The 13,427-nt window shown below is 47.0% G+C and overlaps 1 pseudogene; it reads left to right on the top strand.

Moving 5' to 3' along the window:
- Positions 1-11,007: 11,007 nt before the first annotated feature.
- Positions 11,008-11,125, top strand: LOC126253996 (5S ribosomal RNA; annotated as a pseudogene).
- The last annotated feature ends 2,302 nt before the right edge of the window (positions 11,126-13,427 follow it).

Genomic DNA, 13,427 nt, shown 5'->3' with positions numbered 1-13,427 from the left:
GGGACTCTCTTAGGCTGTTTGGGTTTCCTATGCGGTTTTAGTTTCCTAAAGGCTGCGATGATTCGTTTGTTTTTTGTGTGTGTTTCGTTTGTGCAGTCTTGATGTGTATCAGATGTGTCGGTTGTTTGTGCCTCCATTCTGCATTGATATGACGTGATTTCGTTCCCACTTGACTGCTCGTCTACGCTACCTGTGACAGACATAACAGCTTTTGGTATGTTATGCGCACTATCGCCTCTGTTGCCAGACCCTCCGCAGACTTTTGTTGCGGTTGTTGCTGCGGCTTTTTGTGTGGCATTCGTGATGTCTGCCGGCGCTGTGGCCTGTTCAAGGTCGGTATTACTGTTTCGAATATCATTGTTATGAACACTACAATCTCTGGCGTAAGGGCAATAATAGACGTCGTCTTCTTCCTCTGTCAATGAGTTAGAGAGAGTTATTTTGCGTTTGATTTGATTACAGTCTGAGGTGTCTGATTTGTTCATGTTTTCCGTTTGGACTCCAGTTGTGCTTGCTTGCGTTACGGTTGTGTTTAGCACCGTTGGGTTCAAGGTCTCACCTTGTATGAATTTGATTGGTTTGATGCGTCCTTCGCATTTTGTAGTGTCGTATGTGCGTCGTTGTGCTGGAGTGGATGGGTGATCTTGAGCGGTTAGCAACGCTGTTTTGTGCAGTTGCTTTGGTTGGTCATGTGTGGTGTGGTTTTCTGGTCTGTCGGTATCAGGATTTGGGGTTATCATGTCTATTCTCAGTAGTTCGTCTTCGAGTTCGTCTATCCTGTTCATAAGGGTCGTCTGGAATGTCATCCAGTACATTATTTGTCTTTTGATTAGTTTGGCGGCTTCTGGTGACATTTGTCCTGTGAGTGTTAGGTCGTCTATGTATTCAGTGATTGCATGATGGCTGTCCTCCAGGTTTGTATTGTGTATCAAGCCTGGAATGTGACCATTGTTGGGGTAGTCGTCAGGTAATAGTTTTTGCCTCTTACGCCAGAGTATTGCACGTAGATGGTTTCTGTGCCTGGTGGATGGTGACTTGTATGATCTTGTTTTTTCAGGGGTTGATTTATGGAGCATGTTGTTTGACTCAGGGGGGTGTTCAGTTGCCATAGTCAGTACTGTCAATTAGTCTATCAAGCAGCTGTTTGTAGGTCTGGCAGACGCCACCCCTGCTCTTATTGCAAATTCGGTTTCTGTTCCTGCAGGGAATGCAGTCGATGGGCTCTGATGCTCGACAGTCCGCGCGTTTGTGGCCCTTTTTGCCACACCTTGAACAGGTCGTACCTGTGTCTGCGCAGGCTTTGGTTGTATGGCCAAGGTCACAACAGTTGTAACACTGGCTCACTGACGTATAGTCTTTGACAGATAGGGATTGGAAGTCTATGTACACCCTTCCTTTTTTGGTGAGGTACCAATAAATTCTTGGTGTGACTTCCAACACTTGGTGGTTGTATCCCTTTCCTTTGGGCCCTGTGCGGAATCTGATTTTCACGTCTTTGTCGAATTCGTCTTTTGTGAAATCGTCACTGAGATTTTGGTCGTATAAACACTCAAGAAATTCTCTATCCGAGATAGTGTCTGTCACTCGATAGACTATCACCAAAGGTTGCCGCTTTCTGGGCCCCTCACACGCGATATTCTCAATATCTTTCGTCTTTTCTATTATTTTCCTACAGTCCTCCTGTGTTGCTGCTTCGACAATCACAGCTGTCTTCGTGTTTCTTATTGACTTAATGTGTAGGTTGTCTCGTCTTGGGTTGATGTTTTTTGTCAACGTTTGTTTTATTGTTTTCGTGTCTTGGTTGTTGGTAGACTTTATGAAGAGAGTGGTTGCCTGCTTGGCTTTTGCCACCTCAATGCGTTTATGTTCTTTGGGTGCGGTGGAGAGTGCCGCAGCGTATGTTAGTGTCTTGGCCTGTTGCTGTGCCTGTTCAGTAACCTTTCCTGTCAGATCCCTAATTTGGTCCCTGAGCTCTTGGTTTATTTCAGCGAGTTTTGTATTGTCTTCCTCGAGTTTGTTGACCTGTTCTGTGAGAGACTCAATTCTAAGGTCCTTAACTGGGTCAGCTGAGTGCTGAAGTTCGCGCAGTAGATCTTTGTTCTGCTCTTGCAGCAGCTCGACCTTTGCTTCTGCTGACGTGAGTTGGAAAGCCAAAGGGAATATTTTATTCCTTATCGTATTCAGTACGCTACTCGATACATGTTTGGCCTTTAATTCCGCCCCAATGTCATTTAATAGCTCGTCAATTGCAGCGATCTTCTGGCTCGGTGACATGACGGCATATTCGTGGGCACCAGACGCCATGCCTATAGGCGATACTTTGCAACTGGTGCTGCTCTGCGCTCTACTAAGCGTCCCTTTCGTGGACTTGGGTGTGGTGTTAGCACCACTTAGTTGGCGTGCTCGATCCAGGATTGCGAATCTGTGTTATAGTTCTTAAAGAGTGACCTTTATTTGGTGTGTATTGCGTATGCGGCACCACATTGTGACACGTAAGTCCCAAAAGCGATACGTCACAGAACGAGGCCGAATGTGGGCTAGGTGGCTTCGCCGGCGATGTCCGATCGACACCGAGCGCCGCGGTCAGCTCCGCACGTCAGCCGACCACGTGGTTCGCGGGACCAGGTGGGGACTGTGAGCTCGCGTAAGCTGCTGACTCCCGCGGTTGGGCGCGGAAACACGAGTCGTGCTTAGCAACACCGGTTTGCTGTGGCCAGCGCAGTTTGGCCTACTTGCGAAACTCACGCGTAGTGCGTGTCAGCTGGCGCACTGCGACCTACTCTCGGGACTTTACGTTCCGTCGCTCGGCGTATCGCTTTACGTTACTCGTAATCAATTTTCTTCACTATCGACAGTTTATGACTTTTACCTATGATATGTCTATAATTCAGAATTATGATCGTTTCATTTCACTGTATGGGTATTGTTCACACTGGTTTCCTTCGTATTAAGCTAGTCTTTTCTGCGAGATTTGCTACCATATGTTAGTCTTCGTTTTTAGTCTAAGTCCGTTATTATCAGTTTTTTATTCGGGACACTTTTGGAAGCTACCCTTCACTGTTCCAACATGTTATTGTGAGTTTGGTGGATATTTCACGTCTAATTACGGAGAAAAATCCTACCATACGTTACTTTGATGATTCGTCACACGGTAACTTTCCTTTCATATTATTTTTAACACTTTCACAGCACTGCGGTTAGTAATGTTAGTAATGTCAAGCGTTCCTAATCGTATTAGTAGTGTTTTTGGATATTAGTTGTAGTGAAATACCTTTGATGAGGTCCGACATTCTGTAAATGTGCCCGCGAAGTCACTAATGCACTATTTCTCTAGTCTAAACACGAGAAAATTTTGTAGGACTGCTTCACTTCACTATTATCCATCACTGATCACTGTTTTTTTCGTTCACTGACGTGATTGTTCCCGAAAGAACCGACAAAAAGACCGTAGTTGCGGGAGCGCGAGCGAGACACGTCCGTACGCGCTCGTACTTTTGGGACATTAAGAAATAGTCCACCAGGATGTAGGGATAAGATAAGTGGCGGAAGTTGCAAAGTATGACTTGTTGATCAAATAACTTAGTTTTTGACTTCCTGCCAGAGGAAGCAGCATGAATCAGACTTCCGCAATGGAAGACACAAACACCAGGGCGATAATACAGCAAGAGAGAGTGTCAGTCATGTGTGGAAAAGACTCGTGTGGAACCAAATTAAGTTGTGTGCAGCTAGAAACGAAAGTGTTGTGTGGAACCGAAGGCGTTCTTGCGCAAGCCGACCAATTAGAAACGAGAGTTTCGTGTGGAACCATAGGCATTCTTGTGCAATCCGATCACTTAGAAATGAAAGGGTCATGTGAAACAAATTAACTCGTGTGCACCCAAGTACATGAGAAACGAAATAAAAGGCCAGGCAGCGGAATAGCCAGAAGCAGAGATTCAGATGCAGATCCAGAGCCAGTGCCGGCAGTTTGGAGATTCCGCAGCGAGACGCCAGCGGGGCCGAGTAGGCCCATAGCAGCCGATACAGCTGATAAAGACTTCAACTACGAGAAGACGGTGATAGACTCTGGTGGACACTCAGGAATTGCAGGTCCAGTAGGATTTTTAGAGTTTCATTGGAACAGTCTTGAACAGAGGCTGTCAGTCTTTGTCTCAATTACTTAGAGAGATTTCAGTGCCAACCAAGAACAAGTGATTGCTTTGTACATGTTTCTTATATGTACCGGCAATTAGTTTTAAAGTAGCAAGTCCGAATAAATAGACTGACTCTTACTAAGGGGTTTATGGTCCAACACCTCACATAAGTATACGTGAGAATAAACTTGATAGAAACTAACCAATCTTTACTGCCTATTGCAGCTCTGTAACCTATTTTCAGGAAACTTATTTGCTTCAAACCAAGGAGATTCTCTCCCTCTCATCTCCGATATAAAGGTTGACAGCAATTTATAACTAACTCATTGTCGTTAACGTCCCGAATGTGCTACGCAGTTCGGACTTACTTCATTTTGGTATAGTGAGGCTGTGCCAGGACGCGACGGCATTTACTTACACGTTCGCACTTAATTATTGGCTCTGCACCGACTGAGTGTGGCGCAACACTGACCTATCCGAACACACAAAATTAAGGGCTCCTGGGCCTACATACGCCACCTCTGTACAGCGTTAATAGCTTAATATGGGCCGCACGGGGTAGCCGTGCGGTCTGGGGCGTCTTGTCACGGTTCGCGCGGTCCCCCCCGTCCGAGGTTCGAGTTCTCCCTCGGGCATGGGTGTGTGTGTTGTTCTTGGCGTAAGTTAGATTAAGTAGTGCGTAAGCCTAGGGACCGATGACCTCAGCAGTTTGGTCCCATAGTCCTTACAACAAATTTCCAAATTTTGCTTCATATGGTTGCACTGTCACATATATCATCCAATTTACGAGGGTACATAGGACAGTGAAGTGATTTTGGAGTGATTCAGACCATTCCCTGCGAATCTCGCAATTTTCACAGACAGTAGTGTACAAACACCGGCTCGCCGTCAGTACCGGCTGGCGGACCAAATTTCGTGTGGAAGGCAGTTAGATTTGTCGCCAGTTGACGCGCCGCTAGAACACAGGCAGCTGGCCGGCGGACAAGTGCGCGTAATCAGGACCGCTGGAGCTGGAATCTTATTTATCGCAGAAGGCGCCAAGTGGAAAGGGGTGCAGCTGTAGGCGGGCGAGGTTGGGGGCGAAAAGTAGAGTGAAGGCAGCGCCGGCGTGGGAGGCGGCGGAAGAGAAAGCTGCCACAATGCTGTGACGTCACGGCGCGTGAGGGGGTGCGGCAAAAAGAGAAAAGCGCGTGTATAATGTTTCTTTACTGTGACAGACGGGAATTAAGCCCGGAGACGCTACAAAGAAACTGCCGGGCGTTCTATGCGGGCGCGCTTCTGCCGCCGCCGCGCTCACAACCGGCTTCTCGTTTAAATAAATCTGAGCATTTAGAAAAGCGAGGAGAAGGGAGATAATCTGAAGGCACGGAAGCCCCCAGAGAGAGAGAGAGGAGAAAAAAAAGTTTCTTCCCACCCACGCCCCTATAGATCTGTGTTGTTGGCGCCCGTACACAATGGCACACACACACACACACACACACACACACACACACACACTTACAAACAAACACCGGGTTACCCCGGCGGAGCGTGGCTTCTAGAATAACGCTGTCCACTTTATACAGGCGGGGCCGCGCCTAAACAGAGCGTGTGCTTAAGGCCTCATTAACAATACGGGCGCTTTAATGCCCGAGATAGCGACAGAAATGCGAGCCTGTCGGCCGCCAGCAAGCGACTGTCTCGTCTGTGGATTAACGAGTAACGATATGGCACGCGGGAGCGCCAGCCGAGAGAGTGCTGTGCGCAGGTAACAATGATAGCCACTTAGGGTCGTGGCCGGGGCTGCTCCCAAAACCGCGCCTCTGGCCCGGTGTAGCGCAACCGAATAATGGCCTCTTTCTGGCCACCAAGACCTTCTGCTGCTGTCGCATACCAAGGCCTGAAGCAGTACAGGCTGTTTATCCGATAGGTACACTGCACATGCCGAGCAAGTACACATCTAAATCAGTATCTACTGGGTGGCGCATGAAAAACCTGGACCGAGTAGAGACTGCTCGCCAGTTATGCACGAATTGTTGTCCGCCACGAACAGATGTAACAACATATTGATAAACACATAATAATTAGATAATAAAAAACTACAAATCAGCTAATGCAAAGTTCTATATTCACTGAATTGATTTTTCCGTTTTACATTCCATTACATAAGGTGCTTGAAATTACCTTCTTGTGCTTCAGTGTGCTTTTGCGCGCGTCCTAACGTCTTAACATACACCTTATGCAACTCTGCCGCATTAGTTCTCTACATTTCGTTACGAATGGTTCAAATGGCTCTGAGCACTATGGGACTTAACATCTGAGGTCATCAGTCCCCTAGACCTAGAACTACTTAAACCTAACTAACCTAAGGACATCACACACATCCATGCCCGAGGCAGGATTCGAACCTGCGACCGTAGCAGTTCCTTACGAATATTGTCCTTCAGATCTTGTAATGTTATTCTTTTATTTGCATACACTTTTCCATTTAGACTGCCCTACATATAGTGTAGAAGACACAAGTTAGGTCCGCCAAATGCGGTAGCCATAGTCTTTTGCTGACATTCCCTTCTTCTGCGAATCTTTCATGAATTCGTAAGATTGACTCGCTTGAACTGTGACAGGTCGCTCCATCCTGTTGAAAGACAGCATATATATGTTCGTTGGGAGGGGGTGGGGGGGGAGGAGGGAGGAGGTCAACTGTGGGTAAAATTAATCAAATATTCGCATGTACACAGCAGTGTTTACTGTTGCGGCCACATGTAGTAAGCGTTGCTTGACGCAGTGGAGAATGGAAAACAGAGGCACGCCGGCGACTGAGGCGTTGCAAAGTAGGCACGCACAGATTGCCTTGTTGACAGCAGCAGTCTGCCAACAGACTGACGCAAGGACGCACACAGACCGAGCGCAGAGCGAAGCCTGGAGAGTGCTCACAAGGGAACCTCCCCATCGCACCCCCCTCAGATTTAGTTATAAGTTGGCACAGTGGATAGGCCTTGAAAAACCGAACACAGATCAACTGAGAAAACAGGAAGAAATTGTGTGGAACTGAAAAAATAAGCAAAATATACAAACTGAGTAGTTCAGGAAAAGATAAGCAATATCAAGGACACACAGACCACAGGAGCGCCGTGGTCTCGTGGTAACGTGAGCAGTTGCGGAGCGAAAGGTTCTTGGTTCAAATCTTACAGCGAGCGAAAATTCTAATTTTTTATTTTCAGTTCATGTGACAAACTCTTATGTTTTCATCACTTTTTTGGGAGTGATTATAACATCCACAAGAAAACCTAAATCGGGCAAGGTAGAAGAATCTTTTTACCCATTCGCCAAGTGTACAAGTTAGGTGGGACGACAACATATTCCTGTCGTGTGACGCACATGCCATCACCAGTGTCGTATAGAATATATCAGATGTGTTTTCCTGTGGAGGAGTCAGTTGACCTATGACCTTGCGATCAAATGTTTTCGGTTCCGATTGGAGAGGCACGTCCTTTCGTCTACCAATCGCACGGTTTTGCGATGCGGTCGCAAAACACAGACACTAAACTTATTACAGTGAACAGAGACGTCAATGAACGAACGGACAGATAATAACTATGCAAAAATAAAGAAAGTAAAATTTTCACTCGTGGGAAGACTGCAGCTGCTCACGCTACCACGGGACCACGGCACTGCTGAGCGCACGTCCTCCTTGATGTTGCCTATGTGTCCCATGGACTACTCAGTTTGTATATTTTGCTTATTTTTTCACAGTTCCACACAACTTCTTCCTGTTTTCTCAATTGATCTGTGTTCAGTTTATCAAGGCCTATCCACTGTGCCAAGTTATAACTAAATCTGAGGGGGGTGCGATGGGGAGGTTCCCTTGCCAGTAAGGGGAAGTGAGGCCAGCACGCTAAGTTACGCTGAAATATACTGCGGGAGTAATAATAAAAAGCTATCACCGGGGCTAAAAAACGTCCTCGTGCCGGATATAAACAATGGAGCGCAGGCAGCAACAGACAGAAGCCATTAGGAAGCAGTTTGGATCTGAGGACGGACGTGGTCCGTGTCCGAATGTTCAATCTTCGTAGGTGACGATTCCGGAAGTCTGTTCCAGCTCGCAGGAGTCATTCGTTTGCCGCCAGATGTCAGCTTCAGCTCTGGGGGTCGGCCCGAGTTCGGTCGGCACCATGACAGACTAACTACAGCGAGAACTTCCAGCAGGACAGGCCGCAGCGCGGTCTTGGTCACAGGCGCCGCCGGGGACTTCACGGCAACCCGGCCCCACGGCGCGTGGAGCGTCCATGACGAGACCTCGCAGACATCGCGACTGATGGCTTCCCAGCCGCCGGTGCAGCAGGCGTCGGCAGCTGACCTCACGGTGACGCGGCTCCGTGGCTGTACCCGTACTGGGGCGCCGCGTGGCAACGAGTTCATCTCAACCACAGGGCATCCTGGATTCAGCGGAGCACTGGTGGGCCCGCATCTCGTGGTCGTGCGGTAGCGTTCTCGCTTCCCACGCCCGGGTTCCCGGGTTCGATTCCCTGCGGGGTCAGGGATTTTCTCTGCCTCGTGATGGCTGGGTGTTGTGTGCTGTCCTTAGGTTAGTTAGGTTTAAGTAGTTCTAAGTTCTAGGGGACTGATGACCATAGATGTTAAGTCCCATAGTGCTCAGAGCCATTTTTAGCACTGGTGGCCTGAGGCTCCCGAGTGCGATCAGCGGCGCGCGTTGCGCGCATTGTCGGAGAACCTACACGGCAGCAGCCAGGCGGAGGGATCCGCAGGGCTGGGCAGCGACGACGAGGGAGAAATTGTAAAGAAAGTTCAATAAATAATTGTAAAACTCGACGCCGTCTCAGTCTTTGGGGCAGCCACTGTGTCTGCTGCTAACAAATGGTGCAGAAGTCGTAACATTACTGTTGTTTCAAAAAATACGGGACCCACAATCCGACTTGCTGTCACGGCACACCACACCTCGATGTTTTCACAGCGAAAAGGTTCCACATGAACCATATAAAAGCTTCTCCAGAACAGGCCGTGAAGGCCCATCGGTACCGACCGGCTGTCGTGTCATCCTCGGCCCTCGTCACTGGATGCGGATATGGAGGGCCATGTGGTCAGCACATCACTCTCCCGGTCATATGTCAGTTTAAAAGACTGGAGTCGCTACTCGTCTCTCAAGTAGCTGCTCAGTTAAGCCGTCGGCACACGGACGGTGCACCCGAACATTGAGAGTTGAGCGTGCCGAGTTTCTTACGTCATAGCGTGGAATAGCACGTTCTGGAATCATTCCGAACGTGCAGGGCAATATCTAGCAGGTCAGATATTCTGGGCGAGCGTCTGAGGGTTGACCAATAAGATGGCACAACGGCACCTATCTCACATGCACGCCATCTCCCTGCAGCATAAAGTTGTGAGGCTCCATACTGCCATTCATATAAAGCCTATACGTATATATGCCGTTTCTGATCACCAGCAAACTGGGAATCACTCGAAAGCCCGTTGTTAACTGTCTGAATTCGTTGCAATAAAATTCGTGGCAAAAGTATTATTATAACTTGCGTGTTGTGAGAGTATGACATTTGAAGGCAATGACACACTGAGGATCCACCAAAAACGCATTGTTCGTGGTACAATTTCTTATAATTAAATTTCAATCAGTAACATAGTTACGATTAAGGCTTTTAGCATGTAGTGACATGGTGGGATTGGGTGAGCGATGTTTGTTGTGAGTTTAGCGTAGTGAGTAGCGTTACTTATCCCCATCGTAATGCGTGACGTGCCGATGTTCACATCTCACTACGTCAATTTTTTTTCCCCTAACATTCGCGTAATAGGGTTCTGATGCATTATTATTAAATATAAGTATATCCTATAGTATTTGATGTTATGTAAATGTAAGTTCACCTTTTTCTTGAGAAGTGAGTTTGTTCGACTGGCTTAATCTACAGAACAGCTTGCGCTACTTGTATAACGACATTTTGCTCCTTTTTCTTATACGTTTCGTAATTAACATGTTGAAAAAATTCTGCTACTGGGTAGGAACAGTGATCAAGTACGAATGACCTTAGGGTTTTAATAAAATGTTTCACTGGTGAAATAATGCTTATATTATGTGGAGAACTACTACTAATTTGTATCACACTGATTGTAATAGAACTTTTATAAGCCTTTGTCCTTACTTATTGGACATGGTACTTTCCTTTTCGTCTTAAAACATGTACATAGATATTGAAGTTTTTATTTGTGTATATTACATATAGAGCTACGTGACTAGCGTATGGGCAGTGGGGGAAATGTGCGTTTTAAAAGAGCTAACGTGGGAATTTACGCGCGCCCGTTGAGTAAACAGAGTGATTTACGAACTAGAAACATCCCTCAACTGCCGCTCGAGTGCGTTGCGATCGCGTATACCACGTTGGGACCCACGTACCGTATGCACAAGTCGCATCGTTCCTGAGCGTTCAGCAGCACGTTGAACTCAACACGCTCAACGTTGACGTTCGGCAGCACGGTCCGTGTGCCGACGGCTTTAGTATCACAAGGACTGAATGCACCCCGCTTGCCAACAGCGCTCGGCACACCGGATGGTCACCCGTCCAAGTGCTAGCCCAGCCCAACAGCGCTTAACTTCGGAGATCTGTTACCACTGCGGCAAGACCGTTACATGATTCTTATAGGGATTGTTTACTGACCAGAAACTTCGCTTCATCACTCGTTAGACACAGTAGCGGATCCAACATTCCACGGTCAATTGCTGGACATGACCACGCACAGTAATTCACACGTTTTGCCTTATCTTCCTCCATCAGTTTGTAGGGCTTCATACCTATATGGTGTAAAACACTCTGACAAGACCTATGCTAAAAGTTCACTTGTTGCGACAATTTACGTGCCGACTTTTTTGGCCTCTGCTAACAGCCATACCGCATTGTTAACACCGGTTCCCGTCAGATCACCGAAGTTAAGCGCTGTCGGGTTGGGCTAGCACTTGGATGGGTGACCGTCCGGTCTGCCGAGCGCTGTTGGCAAGCGGGGTGCTCTCAGACCTTGTGAGGCAAACTGAGGAGCTACTTGATTGAGAAGTAGCGGCTCCGGTCTCGCAAACGGACATACGGCCGGGAGAGTGGTGTGCCGACCACATGCCCCTCCGTATCCGCATCCAGTGGCGCCTATGAGCTGAAGATGACACGGTGGCCGTTCGGTACCGTTGGGCCTTCATGGCCTGTTCGGACTGAGTTTCGATTTTTATTTATTTTTTTGGCCTCTAGATCATTCGCTTTCGAATATCCGCGACCACAACAGCTGTACCACCGGACGGAGCTCGGACGGTCCCTTTAGTACGCCTCTTTGTCACCAGTTCCTTTATACTGTTCTTTGCTAGTATGGAAACGCCAAGAAACTACTTTGCGAAAAAGTGCCGCGTTTCCTTAGATGAACCGGTAGAGACTTACACTTCCAGTATTGGGGTTATTTCCGAGGAGGATGCATCTCGCTAAGATATTTACTTCACACGTCTTAAATAAGCCGCAACGGCTATCGTACTGACAAAACGAAACGTAGTCGCGACAACTTCGAAATAATAGATGACAATTGGCAAGCGACAATGAGCAGTCTAGTACTCAGAGGTGGTTTTTCGTGAACCACCCTGTACATCCATACTCTGCAAACCACTGTGAAATCCATGGCAGACGGAACTTCTCATTGTACCAGTTATTACTGCTTCTTCCCGTTCTGTTCACGTATGGAGCGAGGGAAAATTGACTCATTAAATGCCTCTGTTCCCACCTGTAATTAACCTAATCTTGTAGTAACGATTCCCACGGGAGTGGTAGTTACGGGGTTGAAACATATTCCTAGAGCCATAATTTAAATCCAGTTCTTGACAATTTGCAAGTAGGCATACTCGGGATAGTTTGCATTCATTTTCAAGTGGGTGTCAGTTCAGTTTTGTTCATATCTCTGTGACACTCTCCGTTGGGTCAAACAAACCTGAGACCTTTCCTGTATACGTTCAATATCCACTTTTAGTCCTTATTTGTACGGGAGGACCTTGAGCAATATTCTAAGACCAGGGGATCCATGTAAAACTTTTGCACTTCTATAGTTTTAAATAATGACACTATTTGGAATAAGTATAGTCGTTGGGAAGAGGGTAGCTTAGCCCGAACGACGTGAAATAATAATCATGAAATTTATGATATATCCTTGTACATACATTTCCATGCACATAATTTTAAATAAAATTGTTTACAAGGCATTGCAGTACCACGGTGTAAAAGATATTTGATGTAAGAATGTAATCTTCGTGTACTTTTTGTTTTTCAATATCTTTAAGGGATACAAAATGATATTTTATTTAGTTATCCTTTGAGTAAAGACGAGGTTTGATAAATACAACCCTGCTATTGTAAGCGATTGTCCCGGCGACGCGTCACAGTGATCGCAAACGCAGTTTTCATAGGTAACCGTCTCCTCGTCAATCGAAAAGGCGTGCTTGGATCAGTTGGTGTTAAGTTTATCCTTGGTATTAGCACAGTTTTTCCGGTGTCAATAAATAGGTGATCCGCGCGAAACTTCCGCTCTCTGTGGTTGTAAATAACAACAGTATTTGGAATAAGTGTAGTCGTTCATATAAGGGTAGTGTGACAATGATAAATGTGCTTGTCGCGTTTAGAAAAGCCAACTTGAACGACGGGCAGAGATAACAGATTACTGCATTGGATATTGTCTCTGACAATGCTGTATACAAATTACACTAAAATTGCTACACCACGAAGATGACGTGCTACAGACGCGAAATTTAACCGACAGGAAGAAGAAGCAGTGATACGCAAATGATTAGCTTTTCAGAGCATTCACACAAGGTTGGCGCCGGTGGCAACACCTACAACGTGCTGACATGAGGAAAGTTTCCAACCGATTTCTCAAACACAAACAGCAGTTGACCGGCGTTGCCTGGTGAAACGTTGTTCTGATGCCTCGTGTAAGGAGGATAAATACGTACCATCACGTTTCCGACTTTGATAGAGGTCGGATTGTAGCCTATCGCGATTGCGGTTTATCGTATCGCGAAATTGCTACTCGCGTTGGTCGAAACCCAATGACTGTTAGCAGAATATGGAGTCAGTGGGTTCAGGAGGATAATACGGAACGCCGTGCTGGATCCCAACGGCCTCGTATCACTAGCAGTCGATATGACATCACCTTATCCGCATTGGCTGTAACGCATCGTGCAGCCACGTCTCGACCCCTGAGTCAACAGATGGGGACGTTTGCAAGACAACAACCATCTGCACGAACTATTCGACGACGTTTGAAGCAGCATGGACT

The sequence above is a fragment of the Schistocerca nitens genome, chromosome 4, assembly GCF_023898315.1.
Source record: "Schistocerca nitens isolate TAMUIC-IGC-003100 chromosome 4, iqSchNite1.1, whole genome shotgun sequence".
In the NCBI taxonomy this organism is placed as follows: domain Eukaryota; kingdom Metazoa; phylum Arthropoda; class Insecta; order Orthoptera; family Acrididae; genus Schistocerca; species Schistocerca nitens.
This window is presented reverse-complemented; position numbering and strand designations above follow the sequence as displayed.